The 18,758-nt window shown below is 42.8% G+C and overlaps 1 protein-coding gene across 1 annotated transcript in view; it reads right to left on the bottom strand.

Annotated features, from left to right (window-relative positions):
- The window catches only part of LOC307101442 (protein POLR1D), a 59,547-nt gene that overhangs the window by 5,324 nt on the left and 35,465 nt on the right, over positions 1–18,758 (bottom strand). The window lies entirely within an intron of this gene.

Here is an 18,758-nt window from a genome sequence, read left to right as displayed (position 1 = left end):
ATCTAAAAAAAATTCATAAAAATAATCAATGTCACCCCCAATAAATTCAATAAAAAAGAATCCATAAAAATACAATAATCACCTTTTACCTTTTAAAAACCTCTTCCACTTTCTATTTCAAGACTGCTGCCTTTACTCTGTTGGGGAGCACTGTGCACACACCCACCCTCGGGCTGCATTTCTGTGCAGTGTATGTCTGAGTAGCTTCATGATTCAAGGTTATCCAGGAGGGAGAATGCAACTAATTAACTGCTAATCAACATGCTGAGTCACACTTATATACCACAATATTTATTTTTCAGGTGTAACAAATCTATCACTTTGGAAAAGAAAACCCCATACAAATGAAAACCTGCATATTTCACTTGGCCTTGAGCGGTTTGCCATATGATGAGCTAATTTTAGGTGGCTACTGATCCCCAATATTGGGCTGACTGGTATTAAAATGAATGTAGGACTCTATAATCTTCATCTCTATATCAAACTTCAATTCAAAGAAACTCTCACACAGTACTTCCAAATCACTCCACCAGCACCCCACTGTAGTGATGTTTAGCCTATGACTGTGTAAATGAAATATAAGCAGTCATCAGCCTAGTGTCATCTATAGGGAGGTCAGACCACCTCAAGCAACCAGAATGGCACTGAATTTGGAAGTAAAAGGAGAAAAACAATGTCTCCTCCTGCAAGCTTACATGGACAGAGAAAACATCTGAGAAGAATCAGTGATGGTGTATCCACCCAATGTGCTGGGCGCGGGTCATGCTCAGGCCAGGAAAAGTGGCAGGGGAATGAACTAGCACAGGATGAGCTAGAAGATAATGTAGAGAGAAAAGGACAATGGAATGCAGTAGAAGCAGTGCGGATGTTTAGAGGTAGTGACGGCACTGGAATTTTTTGGGGGGAGGAGTTTTTTAGCACTGGAGTTTAGAAGCCAAGTTGAATGAGATGAGGAGCAAAGAGGAAAGGTGATAATGAAGAGCAAAGAAAAACAGGTCTGCAAGTACTGGGGGGACAAAATGATTAGCTCTCTGTACCTCTGTAGGGCTTCTCTGAGCTTCCAGAAAAAGCACACCAGCATCGTGCGGCCTCAGTAGGAACAAGGCAAAGCCATTTATACCTCCTGGAGGCACCTCCGCATTGGGTGCCCTGCACAATAAGAGAGTGTGTGATGAGAGGGCAGGGCAAGCTCTTACTTCAGTGGCTTCACAGGGTACCAGAGTCAAGGTACTACTTTGGTGAAGAAACCTGAACCACTGTGATTGCCAACTCAGCAAAGATTCAAAAGAGTATGGCACACTGGTGTCACAAAGCAGCACAGCACTGCTAGACTACAGGAAACACTGTCCTTTAATGTGAAATATAAAACGCTACTGCCCCTCGTTGCCAACTGTGGCCCATACTGAAGGATTAGGAACAGTGGTGAAAACTATCCAGCTACAGAAGAATTTAGGGTATTTTCATTGGAGTGGGCCATCTCAGTGTTGGTATATCTAGTCAGCTCTTCCCTAGATTAAACAAATGAGGAAAAATGATTATTGCCAAATGGGACAATAATCCAGGGTCTTAAAACAAAGCCTTTGTAACTCCTGGTGAGTTCTATTATATTTTGCTATCGCCCATGTGAGATTATCTTTAACACCTCCTGCTTAGCCGAGATGAACAGAGCTCTTGTGCTGCTGGAGAACAGCTGAGTTCATGGAGAGCAAGGGCTGTCAGAGGACATGCTCTCTGTCTCAACAGAGCAACTGAGAATAAGAGAAAAGAGCTACTCAGAGAATAAGGTAGTTTTCCAGAATATCCCACAAGAAAACTGGCATTTACATCTCTTTGTAACATCAAAGGTGGCATTCTTAATGTTGATTATGCCTAGCATTTGATTCAAGATGAAAAGTTAAGGGTGACTCAGAGAAAACTGATTTTCTTGAGAGCAGGAGTGGAGAGGTTTCAAAAGTGATTTCTCCCAAACATGCCAGGACACATGTTAGAAATGATGATAAGTGCTCATTCAAATTCTATTAACAAATAAGGCAGGTCAATGTCAAGGGGGTAGTTGCAAGCAGATGTGAAGTTACATGTGGTAAGTGATTCTGTATAATTATAAAATCTTCACTAAATATGTTAAAATATAAGGAGAGTAACATCAATGCTGATGTTTGAGGAAATCACATTGGCCTTAATGTGGTAATTAATTTTGCTGAATTTTTACAGCCAGCTTTTTATTGCTATGAACTCACACAACATGGTACACTAGCTGAGCACACATGTGCTGGAATCATACCACCTATTAGACTAAATGTGAGACACATTATATAATCTCCCCGTTGCCTCTTATCAGTTAAACTAGAGACCTGGTGCACGAAATTTGTGCATGGGGGAGGGGATGTGCATGTGTGTCCCTCAGCCCAGCCTGCACCCTCTCCAATCTGGGACCCCTTGAGGGATGTCTGACTACCCGTTTAGATTGGGCCTAAACAGGCAGTCGGACATCCTTCTCACAATCTAGGACTGCTGGCTCCCAACCGCTTGCCTGCCTGCCTGCCTGATTGCCCCTAACTGCTTCTGCCTGCTAGCCTGATCACCCCCTAACCACTCCCCTGCCAGCCTGATAGACACTTAATTGCTCCCCTGCCAGCCTGGTCACCCCTAACTGCCCTCCCCTGCCGGCCTAGTCGCCCCCAATTGTCCTCCCCTGCAGGCCTGGTCGCCCTAACTGTCCTCCCCTGCAGGCCTGGTCCCCCCCAACTGCCCTCCCCTGCAAGCCTGGTTGCCCCTAAATGCCCTCCCCTGCAGGCCTGGTTGCCCCCAACTTCCCTCCCCTGCAGGCCCGGGTCCCCCCAACTGCCCTCCTCTGCAGGCCTGGTCACCTCCAACTGCCCTCCTCTGCTGGCCCGGTCATCCCTAACTGCCCTCCCTTGCAGGCCTGGGCCCTCCCAACTGCCCTCCCCTGCTGGCCATCTTGTGTCCACATGGGGGCAGCCATCTTTGACCACATGGGGGTGGCCATCTTGTGTGTTGGAGTGGTCAATTTGCATATTACTACTTTATTAGATAGGATGAGGATAATAATAATAACTATCTTAAAGGGCTGTATGCAGATCAAATGAGAACATGTCAAGTGCTTAGAATAATACCTCATTAATAACTAGCACTTAGTAAATGTTAGCTTTGGTGCATATCCTATCTCTACTACTTAATTAGCTGTCTGAGCATGGACAAGTTACTTAACTTCTCTGTAAATCAGTTTTCCCCGTTTGTAAATGGGAGTCAGAAATATTTACCTTGTAAAGCTATTGTTAGGTTTTAATGAGATGACGCATAAAGTGCTTATTAGCACAGTGCCTGGCATACAGTAAATCTTCAATACACTTTACCTCTGGGTCTATAATTTCTTATTCACAATTCCAAAATTTAAAAACCTCTGAAAATCAAGTTGTTTTTATGATACCACAACTCATTTGGCAGCAAAATGACCTAAGCTCACACTGGGGTATTTACGTCTAGTCTTTGGTCCATTTAGGGTAGGCACTCATACGTTTTGCTGAAGAAATGATGTGTTGAGCAAGTACCACTACGGGTACCTTTAGTGCACACCAGATGTGCTCCTGTACCTTTCTAAAATGTGAAATTCATATCTAAATTTAGAAGGTAATCTGGATCCAAGAGTTTTAAACCAGGAATTAAAGACCTATATTATTATTATATCACTCTCTATTCATGAAAAAGTATATAGCACTCAAATAAATTAATATACCAAGGAATTTTTCCACGATGGTAACTCAAATGAACATCCCAGTTTCAAATTACCTGGAATAAGCCAATCAAGAACAGAGTAGAATATCTTATGTTTCTCAATAAGAAACATATCAAAAAAGAAAAAAAGAAAAACACCATAAAAAAAAGTTAATGGGACATTTAATAGGAATTTTCATAAAAATAGCTAAAATAAAAAAGTTTCAGTTATTTCCAGGCTATCTCAATTCTCCATGGATATCAGGGTCAATGGAAACTGGGTGTTACCTCTGAGCTTATAACTTGCATTTCCTAATGTTTTTAAAACGCTGTTCATAGATGATCCTCAGATATAGAACTAAAGGTTGAAGTTAAGTAGGTGGTCTCCACAGTCCCTTCCAGATTTAAGATTCTCTGCTCATATTCTTTATGTTCACCCTTCAGAAAATTACTCTGTTCTCATGCATCATGTCAGGATATTACTTCATTTCACTGATCTCTCTGCCTTCGTTTCTCAGCTCTTGGTTAGAGTCAGGTTTTTCTGTATTTGAGATGACATGACAAGCTAGCATTAGATGAGTATCTAGCATTAATGAGTATCGAGCTCAATTGCTTTACAGCCTTTTTCATACCAGCATTGAGGTAAAACCCTAAGCCATGCAGTAAGGGCATGGGTAGTGGCTGCTTGATGAGTCTGCTCTGTCTGTCACTGGCGATGCTGAAGGTGTGCTTGGGTGGGGGATTGAAGGAGGCCCACAGGACAGGGCAGCCACTTTCCTGTCTGCAGCTCTGACCCACACAATGTCTACTTTCTCACCCTGAATAGTTATTTTTATTTTTGGTTTTAGAAAGTTATACTAGCTCATGTGGGAAGAGCCAGACTTAAGATACTGACAACATAAAATGATATAAAACTAAATATAGAAAGCACTCCTGGCAGCACCGTTGGACTGGAGATCCAGCATTCTATGTATGTTAAACTTTAAAAGTGAAGCCATCCCCTTTGCTTTTGAAGCTGTCATCTCAGAAGCTGTGCTGAAGGGTTCTGCACACCACAGGGGAGGTAGATTTCTAGAGAATCTGCCATAAGAGAGACTAGGATCGATCGAGGTTAGGTAGGACTGTAAGCTTTTCTCTTCTTTTCTGAGTAGGCATACGGTAGAACATAATTTGCAAAAATAAGGCACTTTCTTTCTGCAGTTATCATACTTGACTTATGAAAAACAGTAAACTATATAATAAACCTAGAAAACAAAAAGGGGAAGACAGATTGATTCCCCCCCCCCCCCCCATATTTTAATACCTTTGTCTGTCTCCTGCTAAAGGTTGGAGGGAGTAGCATTCTACAGATTTAGACCTGCCGCTTTGGGTTTCTAAAATAGTCTCATGAATATGACCCATCCAATAGTGACACATGATCACTAGCCAATAAGAATAATAAGAATGGTGCCCAGCCAGCATGGCTCAGTGGTTGAACATTGACCTATGAACCAGGAGGTCATGGTTGGATTCCTGGTCAGGGCACATGCCCGGGTTGCGGGCTCAATTCCCAGTAGGTTATGTGCAGGTGGCAGCCAGTCAATGATTCTCTCTCATCATTGATGTTTCTATCTCTCTCTCCCTCTCTCTTCCTCTCTGAAACCAATAAAAATATATTTAAAAAAAAGAATAATAACAATGGTGATGCTAACACTTACGAAGCAATCACCTGTGCTATGACATTACCAATGTCACCTCATTTCATTTCTCCAACCGTAGGGCATGGAGCTGGAACTGGAACCAGGGTTCTGACTCTAGAGCCCTCCTCTCAGCACTACCCCAGGTGGGGTAGAAGGAGCAGAAGGAAGGTGTGCTGCGGGTCTAGTCAGATGGGCAATTTCCAGACCAGTTCGGAAATAAACCGTAGGTGAAAAGCCTATCAGTCCGTGTGCAGCCGAAGCTTCTTCGTCTAGGACAGGCACCAAGATGCAGATCTGTACACAGTGTCAACAAGAACAAAGGCAGAGAACGCCCCAACACACTTGAATTGACTTTGCTATTTAGGAAGTATAACAGGCAGTGGGAATTATGGTTCTTATTTTTATGGTTAGGTAAATAGAGGCCTTGGGATCATGGAAGCAAGGTTCCAGGCGATGCATCCCAATTAATTCCTTTATTCTATAGCCAAACTCATCCCCACACCAGCAGATAGCATTTTATCTTCCATTCTGTACATACCTGTGCACTCTCATGGATATAAGTTTGAAATAACACTAGTAGAAACAAGTGCAACTATGCTTCCAACATGCTATGAAACAAGGGCAATATTTCAAATCCCGAGGCTGTGATTGATCACAACTCACTTTGTTGTTTAATGCTGCCACAACTACCATACCACCCAGGGTGGTTTGTAATTTGGCAATCAAACGCCTCAGCATGTGGCCACATGAGAAATTCTTTTATAGTATTACGCTCCCCATTACTAAACTGTTAATCCTTAATTACCCTGCGTACAACAGTCCTGAGGCCCATGTAGGTTTTTCACTGCACTCTGCCTGTAACATTACACCTAAAAGTAACATAGATGCACATAGCTATAATATTTATTTTTATAAATCTGAGAATCTTTCATATGTAAGGCATTAGGGGAGGTCCTGAAGTAAAGATAAATACTAGACTCTGTCTCGGTATTTATGCTCTTTAGGGAACTACCAAGAGGAAGAAGCTATGGGAAGATGAAGTTCAGAAGCAGACTTATACACAGTGGTGTACTGGGATAGACAACAGGCTATCTCCTTGGCCTCCTGCTCCCTCTGTAGCACAAAGCATTTACACAGCTATCTGATCCAATCGCAACACGTTCTGGGCTCTCTGTTGCACTTTCAGAATTGGATACGAAAAGAAAGTGGGAAGCAGGGGCATGAAGCACTGGTGATGTGTTGATGTTAACAGACAATGATCCACAGAAGAGAGGTAGTATACAGCTAGAGACAAAGAAGTGAAGTTCTAGTCCCATCAGCAGTTGGCTAGCCAGGGCCTACGTACATCTTTGGCCCCAGGTTCCTAAAGTATGAAGTAAAAGCTTTGGATCTCTGTGGCCCTGAAATACTGCCAAGAGCCTCATCCATGTGTCACTCTGAAATTGGAGCCCTTTCTCTTTCTAGCTGCTGCACTGAGCTCACCTGCTCACTTGTCCCTTTCCATGATTAGATTAAAAACTTAAAGGCCAGGAGAGTGCCTGACCTCTACCTACTGGTGCTCTGTGAATATTCAAATGAGTAAAAAACACATGCCTAAATAAAGACTGGAGAAATCATGTGCTTTCTAATAACCAAAAGCTGATGACATAAAATAGAACAGATTGGCCGGTGAGGCTCAGTGGTTGAGTCAACCTATGAACCAGGAGGTCATGGTTCGATTCCTGGTTGAGGCACATGCCCAGGTTGCAGGCTTGATCCCCATTGTGGGACATGCAGGAGGCAGCCAATCAATGATTCTCATCATTGATGCTTCTATCTCTCCCTCTCCCTTCCTCTCTGAAATCAATTAAAATATATAGATAGATAGATAGATAGATAGATAGATAGATAGATAGATAGATAGATAAAATAGAAGAACAATGTAAGTGATGTTTCCCCTTATCACCAGATTGACCCCATGCCAAAACAGAAAAGAAGCCCAAAATGTCATTCCTCTTAAAACCCGGGTGGGGAACGTCAGGCTCTGAAATACTGCCACTTGTCCCTTTACACAAAGTGAAGTTCTCATGGGACTAGAACTTCACTTCTTTGTCTCTAGATATCTACATATATAATAGAGAAACATGCTAATTAAAGGGGACGCTGTAACGGGTCGGGGTCGACCGACAGGAAGAGGTTGCGAGCAGGGGCCTCTGCGTGCCTGAGCTGGGGAAGGGCCTGATCAGCAGGCTGCGGCTGCTTCAAGGTCTGGAGGGGGAGGCAGAGCCAGGGCCCAGGGAGCGAGGCAGGGCCAGAACAGCGACTCCAGGGTGGGTGGCGCCACACAATTTCAAATCGCGCGCTGGGCTCCCAGTATACTATAATTTTTAAGTTGATAATTTTGTATTGCCCACAAATATTATAAATATCCAAATGGCCCTTGGCAGAAAAAGGTTCCCTACCCCTGCCTTAAAACATCTGGGTCAAGAAAACTAGAGAATCATTTTCTGTCAGATTAGATTTTTGGAACTTTTTGTACCAAAAGATAAGCCTTTCCACATATAAGGTTGAAATTCCACAGGCATTCGACTAAAAAATTATACTGGGTATAGACAAGCTAAAGTGAATATGAGCAGAATAAAAACAGCATTGTAGACAATGAAGCTGGGCACATTTCTGAAATTTGTGCAAGTCATATGGCACTATTTTAGATTCTCCAAGGTCTCTTCTAAAGGACACTTCTAAAGAGATTCTTTTGCTGAAATACATTCAGAAAGTATAGAGCATCAAATGGTCTTTTTCTTTATAAAATAAAAATGGCATCGCACTTGCATTTTCTTTAGTTCAGCAATTTCTTTCTGGCAATGACTCAACTACCTCACTAAGATCACTTTATGGAATATCCAAGAGGAAAAAGTAATGTCACTTATTCCTGTTCTATTTTAAAGCAAATATAAGTCTTCTAGATGCTTAGAAAAATAGACCTTCTAGTAAATAAAATTGTCTACTTCTTACAGATCTGACCAAGGAAGTCCACTTGACAGGGATGAGCTGGGAACACCTATGGCTGGACTCCTGGCTACCCGAGTGCAGTCAGACTGTGTGCCCGGGAGACGTATGGGGACGCTCTGAATTCTGCAGAGCAGGTTGGTATCATTCCTTTTAATAAATAGGGATCAGTGTAGTGGTTTTCAAATTTGTGTGCACTTTAGACTCACCTATATATATTTTTTTATTGATTTCAGAGAGGAAGGGAAAGGGAGAGAGAGAGAGAAACATCAATGATGAGAATCATTGATCGGGTGCCTCCTGCACGCCCCCTACTGGGGCTTGAACTATGAAGATCTTTCAAATGTTGACACATTTCATTATATAATATTCATTATATTATATAACCCCGACATGTGCCCTTGATCGGAATTGAACTCGGGACCCTTTAGTTCACAGGCCTAAGCTCTATCCACTAAGCAAAACCAGCTAGGGCTCCTGGGTATCTTTTTAAAACTCCAAAGCTCAGGCCATACCGCAAACTAATAATCTTTGACAGTGGGACACAGACATGTATTTTTGAAAGTTTCCCAGATGATTTGAACTGTGCAGATATGTTTGGAAATAAATGGATTAGTGCTTGAACATTTCTATTTACAGAGGGGGAAGGCGGGGAGAGAGAGAGAGAGAGAGAGAGAGACACAGACACCAGGTGTTCTCTCAGGATGAGCAGGAAGGGAAGCTGTTCTTTGGCCCAGCACCAGAAAGCAGAAACAAGTCGTGGTTTTCCTTGGGCCACACCTTTTATAGCTCACATCCTTTAGGGTATGCTGGACTAAGAACTCAGTGTTCATTGCCAATTATAAAACTGGTGTTTTCAAGTCAAAGATAATTAGAGTTCTGGAAAACTTTGAACTTGATTGGTTCCCAATACTTAAAAGACTTTTCTGGTGAGATTAGTGGTGATATTTACCAATGTGTTTTAAAAATATATTATATAATGAAATGTGTCAACATTTGAAAGATCTTCATAGCTCAGTAAACCAGTATTTTCTAGTTGACCGATTAATGATATTACAAAATCATGCATGAGTAGAAGATCCAGTCAAAGTGCAAGGTAGATCAAGGGGTTTTATTATAATAGAATATGAAAAGTTCACATTATTAAAAAGAATGTTAAGAAACTACCACTTGCCCTGGCTGGGGATCTCAGTTAGTTAGTGTTGTCTTGATATGGCAAGGTTGAGGGTTCAATCCCTGGCCAGGGCACATACAAGAATCAACCAATGAATGTATATGTAAGTGGAACAACAAATCTCCCTCCCTCCCTCCCTCCCTCTCCTCCTCCCTCCCCCCTCACTCCCTTCCTCCTCCCTCCCCCTCCCTAAGATCAATCAGTAAAAAAAAATTTGAGAAAGAAGGAAACTACCACTCGTTGAGATTACTTGCAAAGTTTTTATGTAGTATTAAAGAATATCACAGTTTTCTGAAAAGGCCATTGAAATACTTCTTCTTTTTCCAAAGACATATTTGTGTGAGGTCAGATTTTCTTTATCTACTTCAACCAAAATAACCTATTACAACAGATTGACTGCAGAAGCAGGTATGAAGTTCCATGTATCTTTTATAAGCCAGACATTAGAGGTTTGCAAAAACATTAAACAATGCCACTCTACTCAATTTATATATCTATACATATAAAGAGGTAATATGCTAATTTGTCCATTACGGTGTCCCAGTCACGACCCGTCTGTGGGTGGGGATGGGGGCGGGGACTCCCGTCCCCAGTGCTAACTTCACGCTGCCTTCGTGCGTCCCTGCCCAGCACTGAGGTGAAGCTGCCTGCCTGCATCCCTGTTGACACTGCTTGCGTGTGTCCCCGTTCAATGCTGATGTGAGGCTGTGTGTGTGTGTGGGGGGGGGGAGAAGGTTGGGCTTAATGGGGGACCTCAGGCTGCGCCCCCCGCCCTGGCACCGGGCCGAGAGACCTCAGGCCACGCCCCCCTACCCCAGCGCCGGGCCGGGGGACCTCAGGCCGCATCCCCCACCCAGCGGGGCTTGACAGGGGACCTGAGATTGCGCCCCCCCCACCTGGGGCCGGGCTGGGGGACCTGAGGCTGCACCCCCTCGCTGGGAGGGGCTTGACGGGGGTGGGGCTGGCCAGGTCTGGGTCTCACCCAATTGGGGTGGGGCTGGCCGGGTCTGGGTCTCCTGCGTTTTCAAAGTGTGTGCGGGTGGTGGGCGGGGACTTGACTCTAGGTCCCTCGGCGTGCCCCCGACTCTGACAGGAGGGAGATTTTCATGTACATTTTACTAATTTTCTTTCATCTTTGACACTTCTATTATATAGAAAGGGCGAATAGCAATATTAAAATATTTCCTCTAATTAATTCCGTTTTAATGTGCACGACTTTCGTGCACCGGGCCACTAGTTTTGTTATATTTATAAAAACATTCTTTACATTAGTATCTGATGGGTTTATTACTATTTTTAAATGGATTAATAAATACTGTAAGAATTGCTCAATGTTAACTTATAACACAGAAAATATAGATAGACTAGAGGCCTGGTGCATGAAAATTCATGCACTGGAGGGAGGGGGTCCCTCAGCCCAGCCTGTCCCCTCTCACCATCTGGGAGCCCTCAGGGGTGGGAGGTGACCCGGTGATCAGGGGAAGGCGATGCCCCCATCACATCTCTGCTGCTGCCTCTGCTGGCAGCACAAGCCTCAGCAGGCCCTGGTTACCTCAGCCTCGGGTGGCCCTGGGCAGCTGAACAGCCACCATCCGAGGCTTGCCTGCAACTTGGGTCGGCCCTGGGCGGCTGGGCAGTCGCCATTGCGGCTTACTTGTGCCTCAGGCCGGTCCTGGGTGGCTAGGCAGCTGCCATCTGAGGCTTGCCTGCACCTCGGGCGTTGGCTGGGCACCTGCCATCCAAAACTTGCCTGCACCACGGGCCAGCCCTGGGTGGCTGGGGGCTGAGAGGATTGGAGGACTCTGGAGGCAGTTGCACGGAGTGGCCGGACCTGCCTGGGGGCGGGCCCAGCCGTGCTGCGCACCTGCTGCTCCGGCGGGGCTGAGGGAACTGGGCGATGCCATCGTTGAGGGCGTGACAGTCAATTAGCATATTCCCTCCTTATTGGCTGTGGGCGCCACCATCTTTTAGGGCGTGGTCAATTAGCATATCCCCTCTTTATTATATAGAAGAATATAATCCATATAAAAAAGTTCTTTGGGGTCCTCAATAAATTTTAAGACAGTAAAGTTTCCTAAAACCAAAAAGTTTGAGGACCATTGTTATAAGACAATTGAGAAAATTAACAATGTAGACTAATGGTAAAATGTAAGTTTCATATCCTATTTTCCCAGGACTTATCTTATAACTTTGGAATATCTTACTTTTCCTGCCATCTTTTACTTCCTTTCCAGCATGTTTCTCCCTCCTTCATGGGAAGTGACTGCTAGTTGGCCCCCTCTCCCCCCAATATCCATTCTTTTGTTCTTCAGTAGTAAAGCACCCCAGATATTTATCTGGCACATGACTGCCTGGGGGGGGGGGGAAACCCTAATTTTTTTGCCTTGAAGCTAGGTAGACATGGAACTAAATTCTGGCCAATGGAGTATAATGTAGAAATGGTATACACAACTTCTAGGACGTGTCCTTAAAGGGAAAGGTTTGCTTTCCTTCTTTTCTGCTTCCTTTCTGCTAACGAAAATGTAGATTTTAATAGTTGTTACTATATTAGATCATGTGGAAAAGAATGACACCCTATAGTTGGGAGATTTGAAAACTGAAAGGAACCTGGGTCCTCCATAATTTTGAGAACTCCAACCTAACTGAAATGTTATCCAAAGAGTACTTCAACACTTTCATAAATCTCAAGATGGCTTGTACATGTGGTAACTCTCCAAAGGGGGCACAGAGCTGACATTGATAAACTAGTTATTGTACTACCAGAAAGTTCTACTGAGCCAATAAGTGGCACTAGGGTGGTCAGAATGAATGACTTCCAGCTGCCTAGAAAAACTAGGCACTCCTCATGTAGCAAGAACTCTGACTGATATATTCTTATTCACTTGTCAAGTCATCTGAATTTATGATTTTACTGTATGCTAATTCTTTAGATTGGACCAATGATGAAGGTCCTGCCTTAACCAAAAACCAAAGCAGCCTAATAAAGTTTGTACTAATGTGATTCCCATTAGCAGAGGCAGTTTATCTCAGTAAAGGACAGACGACTAGAAAGAAGAGCTGATTTAACTAACATTCACTGATTGTTCCATGTCAGAAACCATGCTGAGTGTTTTCAGACATATATTCTCACCGACGTTTTACAACTGTCCTTCCAGGAGGTAGGTATTTTATTGAATCTGTGTTATATACAGATAGACTCACACTGTATTATTTCATTTTATTATATCACTTCATCTATAAATACATCAGGGTGAATTTCTAAAAAATAATAGCTTTTTAAAAATAAAGTAACAGCAATACAATTTTCACATATTAAAAAATCGACATTAATTCCTTAATATCATCAAATACCCCACTTGTTAGTTTGGATAAGGATTCTAACAGGCTACATGTTTTACGTGATATGTCTCAAATCTATTAATTCATAGGATACTCCTATTCCTCCTTTTCTCCTTGCAATCCAGTTGTTAAAGAAACTAGGTTGTGAGGAGAAACCAAGATGGAGGCATAGGTAAACACCTGAACTTGCTGCCTCGCACAACCACTTCAAAACTACAACTAAAAGACACAACGAACATCATCCAGAACCACAGGAAGGCTGGCTAAGTGGAAATTCTACAACTAGAAGGAAAGAGAAAAGCACACCGAAACTCAGAGGAGCTGTGGAAGTGCAGAGGTATGGAGGCGGGTGCGCGCACGTGCGGAAAGGGCTGGCAACTGAGTACGCGGCCGTCTTTTTCAAGCAGGAGGGAGACACAAGCTCCCGAATGCTCTGAACTCCAGTTTCAGGCAAGACTCTGGGGACCCAGGCTCATACAGGGAGAAACTGTCTGGCAGTGGGCGGTACTCAAGGGGGGCTTTCTCTCAGAGGTGCTTGCAGTGATTACCACAGGACACTGAGACCTGGGGGCCTTTTAGGGCAGGGCTAACGGGAAGCCATTGCTGTTTGCTCCTCCCTGAGACCCCGCCCCATGAAGCTGTGCGCAGAGGCTTTGCATATGAATGGCCTGGTCCTTTGAAATCTAAAATTACCTAATGACTGCAGCTGAGTCAGAGAGACCCAGAACATCCAAAAGAAGGTCCAAGGCCCCACAGCAGCTTGCATTGCTTCACAGCTGGGCCTCATCTGGGCACTTCTAAAACCCAAACAAAGAGGAATCTGCAGATCTCTCCTAGCTCCTGCTGGGTGGCCTCAGGCAGAGGCTAAATTAGCACCTCCTTAGAGATACAAGAGCCAGTGTACCCAGTGGTCAGAGTGGGACCATCCAGATTACAACTCCTCAGATCCATAAGGGACACACTCAGGGGGCAGACTCAGTGAGCACCAAAGCCCCACTGAAGCAAGTCTTGCCTCATAAGGGTGTCTCCAGCACAGAAGTTCTCCCAGCGTAGACACAGCTGATCCTCACAGCCAACTGGCCTGGAGGTCAATTCCTCCCAGTGATACCAACAACAATCAAGGCTTAACTACAACAAGACTGTGCACACAGCCTACAAAGGGGTGCACCAAGAGTGTCCACCTCAGGTAACTGGGGAGGCTGAGCCACTGGGCCCTATAGGACACCTAGCACACAAAGCCACTCTATCAACTCAGGGAAGCAGCCAAAATGCAGAGACAAAGAAACAGGTCACAAATGAAAGAAATGGAGGATACAGAGTTCAAAATGATGGTTATAAGGTTTTTCAAGAATTTTCTAGAAACCGCCGATAAATTTAGTGAGACCCTTGAGGATATAAAAAAGGACCAACTAGAAATTAAGCATACACTGACCGAAATAAAAAATAATATACAGAGATCCAACAACAGACTAGAGGATCGCAAAAATCAAGTCAAAGATTTGAAATACAAAGAAGCAAAAAACACACAACCTGAAAAGAAAAAGCAAAAAGAATCCAAAAATATGAAGACAGTGTAAGGAGCCTCTGGGACAACTTCAAGCGTACCAACATCCGAATTATGGGGGTGCCAGAAGAAGAGAGAGAGCAAGATAATGAAAACCTATTTGAAGAAATAATGACAGATAACTTCCTTTACCTGGTGAAAGAAATAGACTTACAAGTCCAGTAAGTGCAGAGAACCCCAAACAAAAGGAATCCAAAGAGGACCACACAAAGACACATCATAATTAAAATGCCAAGAGCAAAAGACAAAGAGAGAATATTAAAAGCAGCAAGAGAAAAACAGTTAGTTACCTACAAGGGAGCACCCATACGATTGTCAGCTGATTTCTCAACAGAAACTATGCAGGCCAGATGGGAGTGGCAAGAAATATTCAAAGTGATGCATATCAAGAACCTACAACCAAGATTACTCTACCCAGCAAAGCTATCATTCAGAATTGAAGGACAGATAAGGAGCTTCACAGATAAGAAAAAGCTAAAGGAGTTCATCACCGCCAAACCAGTATTATATGAAATGCTGAAAGGTATTCTTTAGGAAGAGGAAGAAGAAGAAAAAGTAAAGATAACAATTATGAACAACAAATACATATCTATCAACAAGTGAATCTAAAAATCAAGTGAATAAAAAAATCTGATGAACAGAATAAACCGGTGAATATAATAGAATCAGGGGCATAGAAAGGGAGTGGACTGACAATCCTCGGGGGGAAAGGGGTGTGGAGGGTGCAGGAAGAGACTGGACAAAAATCATACACCTATGGATGAGGACAGTAGGGGAGGCGGGTAAGGGCATGGAGTGGCGTGGGAACAGGGTGGAGGGGAGCTATGGGGGGGAAAAAGAGGAACAACTGTAATAATCTGAACAATAGATTTATTTAAAAAAAAAACTAGGTTGTTTGTTCCGTAGAATTCCCCACATTTTAGGTTTTTGTTATTTTATCCCTATCATGTCATGTAACATATTTCTCTGCCCTATGTATTTCCTGCAAACTAGTAGTTCTAACTGGTGACTTGACCATATTTGAGTTCAATTTTTTGACAAGGATGTTTTAAGTCATGGTATGCTCTTCCTATTGTGGTGCAAAGACTGCTCAATGAGTTTAGGTGTTTTCAGCCTGATGCAGTCATCAGGAAATTCCCTATCAATTTTTCATCTGATAAATTTAACAGCCACTGATGACCTTTACCTAGATTCAGACTATCTTTAGGGATGGTAAAATGATGACATTATTTTCTTTTTAACCAGGTTCAGAGGTACAATTTATACAGAATAAAATTTATCCTTTTAATAAACAGGATTACAAGTTTTGACAAATGTATGAAGTCATGTAATTACCAAGATATAGAACATTTCTATCATTAGTAAAAGTTCTGTAGTAGATCCCTCCCTTTTACCCCCACCTCCTGGCAAACAATGATCTGTTCTAGCTTTTCTAAAATGTCATATGAATGGAATCTGTGTGATGTTTTGTCTGGCTTCTTTCACTTAACACAATGCTTTTGAGATTATATCTATGCAGTGAGCATCAGTAGTTCTTTTCCTTTTTACTAATGACTAGTATTCAATGTATGGTTATAACCACAATTTGTTTATCCATTATCAACTGATGGATATTTGGATTATTCCCAGTTTTGAGCTATCATGAATAAATCTGCTAGGAACATTTCAGTACCGATTTTTGTGTGGGCTTAAATTTCCAATTCTCTGGAACTTGGTTAGAAGAATTATGTATGTATGTAAGAAACTGCCAACTGTTTTTCAAAGTGGCTATATGATTTCACATTTCCACCAACTAGTTGTTCCACATCTTCACCTTTATTTAGTACTGGAAGTTTTTTTATTTAAGCCATCCTAGTGCATGTGTTGTGGTAGCTGTCACTTTAATTTGCTTTATCCTAATAACTAATGATTTGAGCATCTTTTCATATGCTTGTTGGAAAATCGTATATCATTTTTGATGAAATGTTTACTCAAATGCTTTGTCCATTTTTAGATTGACTCCTTATTGAGTTAAGAATTACATTAAGTAGTTATTACCATTTTGTTATTAATATTTTTTATCTTATTTTTTTTCTTTAAAGAAGTCTCTTTAGCATTTCTTGTAATACTGGTTTGTTGGTGATGAATTCCTTTTGCTTCTTCTTACCTGGGAAGCTTCTTATCTCTCCTTAAATGATAAATGATACTTTGCTGGATAGAGTAATCTTGGTTACAGGTCCTTTCTTTTCTTCACTTTGAATATTTCATGCCACTCCCTTCTGGTCTGCAAATTTTCTATTCAAACGTCAGCTGATAGTCTTAAGGAAGCTCTCTTGTACTAACTGCTTATCTCTTGCTACTTTTAAGATTCTCTTTGTCTCTAACCTTTGACGTTTTAATTATGATACATCTTGGTATGAGACTCTTTGGGTTTGTCTTATTTGGGACTTTTGTGCTTCCTGTATTTGTATGTCTTATTTCCTTCGCCAGGTTAGGGAAGTTTTCTGTCATTATTTTTTTTTAATCCTCACCTGAGGATATTTTTCCATATTGGTTGCCTCCTGCATGAGCCCAGGGCCCGAGCTGGGGAGGAGCCTATAACCGAGGTACATGCACTTGACCAGAATTGAACCCAGGACCCTTCGGTCTGCAGGCCGAGGCTCTATCCACTTGGCCAAACTGGCTAGGGCTGTCATTATTTCTTTAAAGACATTTTCAATCCCTTGTTCTCTTCTCCTTTTGCTACTCTTATGATGTTGGCATGCTTGATGTTGTTCCAGAAGCCCCTTAAACTATCCTCATTTTTATTTTTTTAATCCTCATTCGAGGATATTTTTCCAATGATTTTTAGAAAAAGTGGAAGAGAGAGGGAAAGACAGAGAGAAACATCAATGTGAGAGAAATACATCAATTGGTTGCCTCCTGGATGCACCCCAAACAGGGCCCGGGCTGGAGAGGAGCTACAACTGAAGTTCATGCCCTTGACTGGAAATGAACCCAGGACACTTCAGTCTGCAGGCTGACGCTCTATCCACTGAGCCAAACTGGCTAGGGCTACCCTCATTTTTTAAAAATACTTTTTCCTTTGCCTGTTCTGATTGGGTGCTTTCTGCTTCCTTATCATTCAAATTGCTGATTTGATTCTCTTCTTCATCTACTCTACTATTCCCTGTAATTTATTCTTCATTTCAGTTAGTGTATTCTTCATTTCTGACTGGTTCTTTCTTAAGTTTTCTATCTTCATTTTTATGTTCTCTATGTTTAAAAAAAAAAATGTTTAAAAATTGATATCAGAGAGGAAGGGAGAGGGAGAGAGAGAGAAAAATGAATGATGAGAGAGAATCATCGATCGGCTGCTTGCTGCATGCCCTCTACTGGGGATTGAGCCTACAACCTGGGCATGTTTTCAGAGCCAAAAGTTATGGGGACTTTGCTTCCTGATCAAGAATTGAACCATGACCTCCTGGCTCATAGGTCAATGCTCAGCCACTGAGCCACACAGGCTGGGCTGTTTTCCATCTCTTTATTAAAGTTCTCACTGAGTTCATCTACTCTTCCCTAAGTTCACTGAGCATCCTTATAATTACTGTTTTGAGCTCTGCAAGGTAGATTCCTTGTCTCCATTTTGCTGAATTCTTTTTCTTGAGTTTTGTTCTGTTCTTTCATTTGAGACATGTTTGTTTCCTCATTTTGACTGACTCTCTTTGTTTGTTTCTATATATAAAGTAGATCTGCTATATCTCCTGGTCTTATGTAGTAGGTGCCGGTGGGGCCTGGTGGTACAATCTTCCTGGTCACCTGAGCAGTGTGCTGCAGGTGTCCCTTCCTGCTGTAGTTGAGCCTTGATTCCTGTTAGCACATCAATGAGAGGGACTGACCCTCAGGCTGATTGGAGGAATGACCATGATTACAGTGGAGGAGCTGTTATGCAAAGGCTGACCCCATGGAGCAGGAGTCACTTAAATGGGGCTCTGGCACCTGCTAAGTCTGCCCTCTGGGTGTGTGGTTTGTGAAGGTGGTTGGATGATGCTCTGGTGTGATCTGAACCTGACCACCAGGTGTGTTAGTTCTGGGTCCTCTAGGGAGGGGCTCTAGTGTAGGCCAAGGTCAGCTGCTGCCTGTGCCTGGTCTTGGGTCATCTGACATGAACTACAAAGTGATCTGCAGAAGGTTGCCGCTTACTGGGCTTGGAGGTGCCTAGCGAGGCTAAGCTTGGAACCAAGGCCAGCTTCCTTTACTGCCTATTATTGGGCAGCTTATGGCTGAGGCCAGCTGTTGCTTGTCTGGGGTTTGTGAACCTTTG

This window comes from Cnephaeus nilssonii (genome assembly GCF_951640355.1).
Source record: "Cnephaeus nilssonii genome assembly, chromosome: 6".
NCBI classification, from domain to species: domain Eukaryota; kingdom Metazoa; phylum Chordata; class Mammalia; order Chiroptera; family Vespertilionidae; genus Cnephaeus; species Cnephaeus nilssonii.
This window is presented reverse-complemented; position numbering and strand designations above follow the sequence as displayed.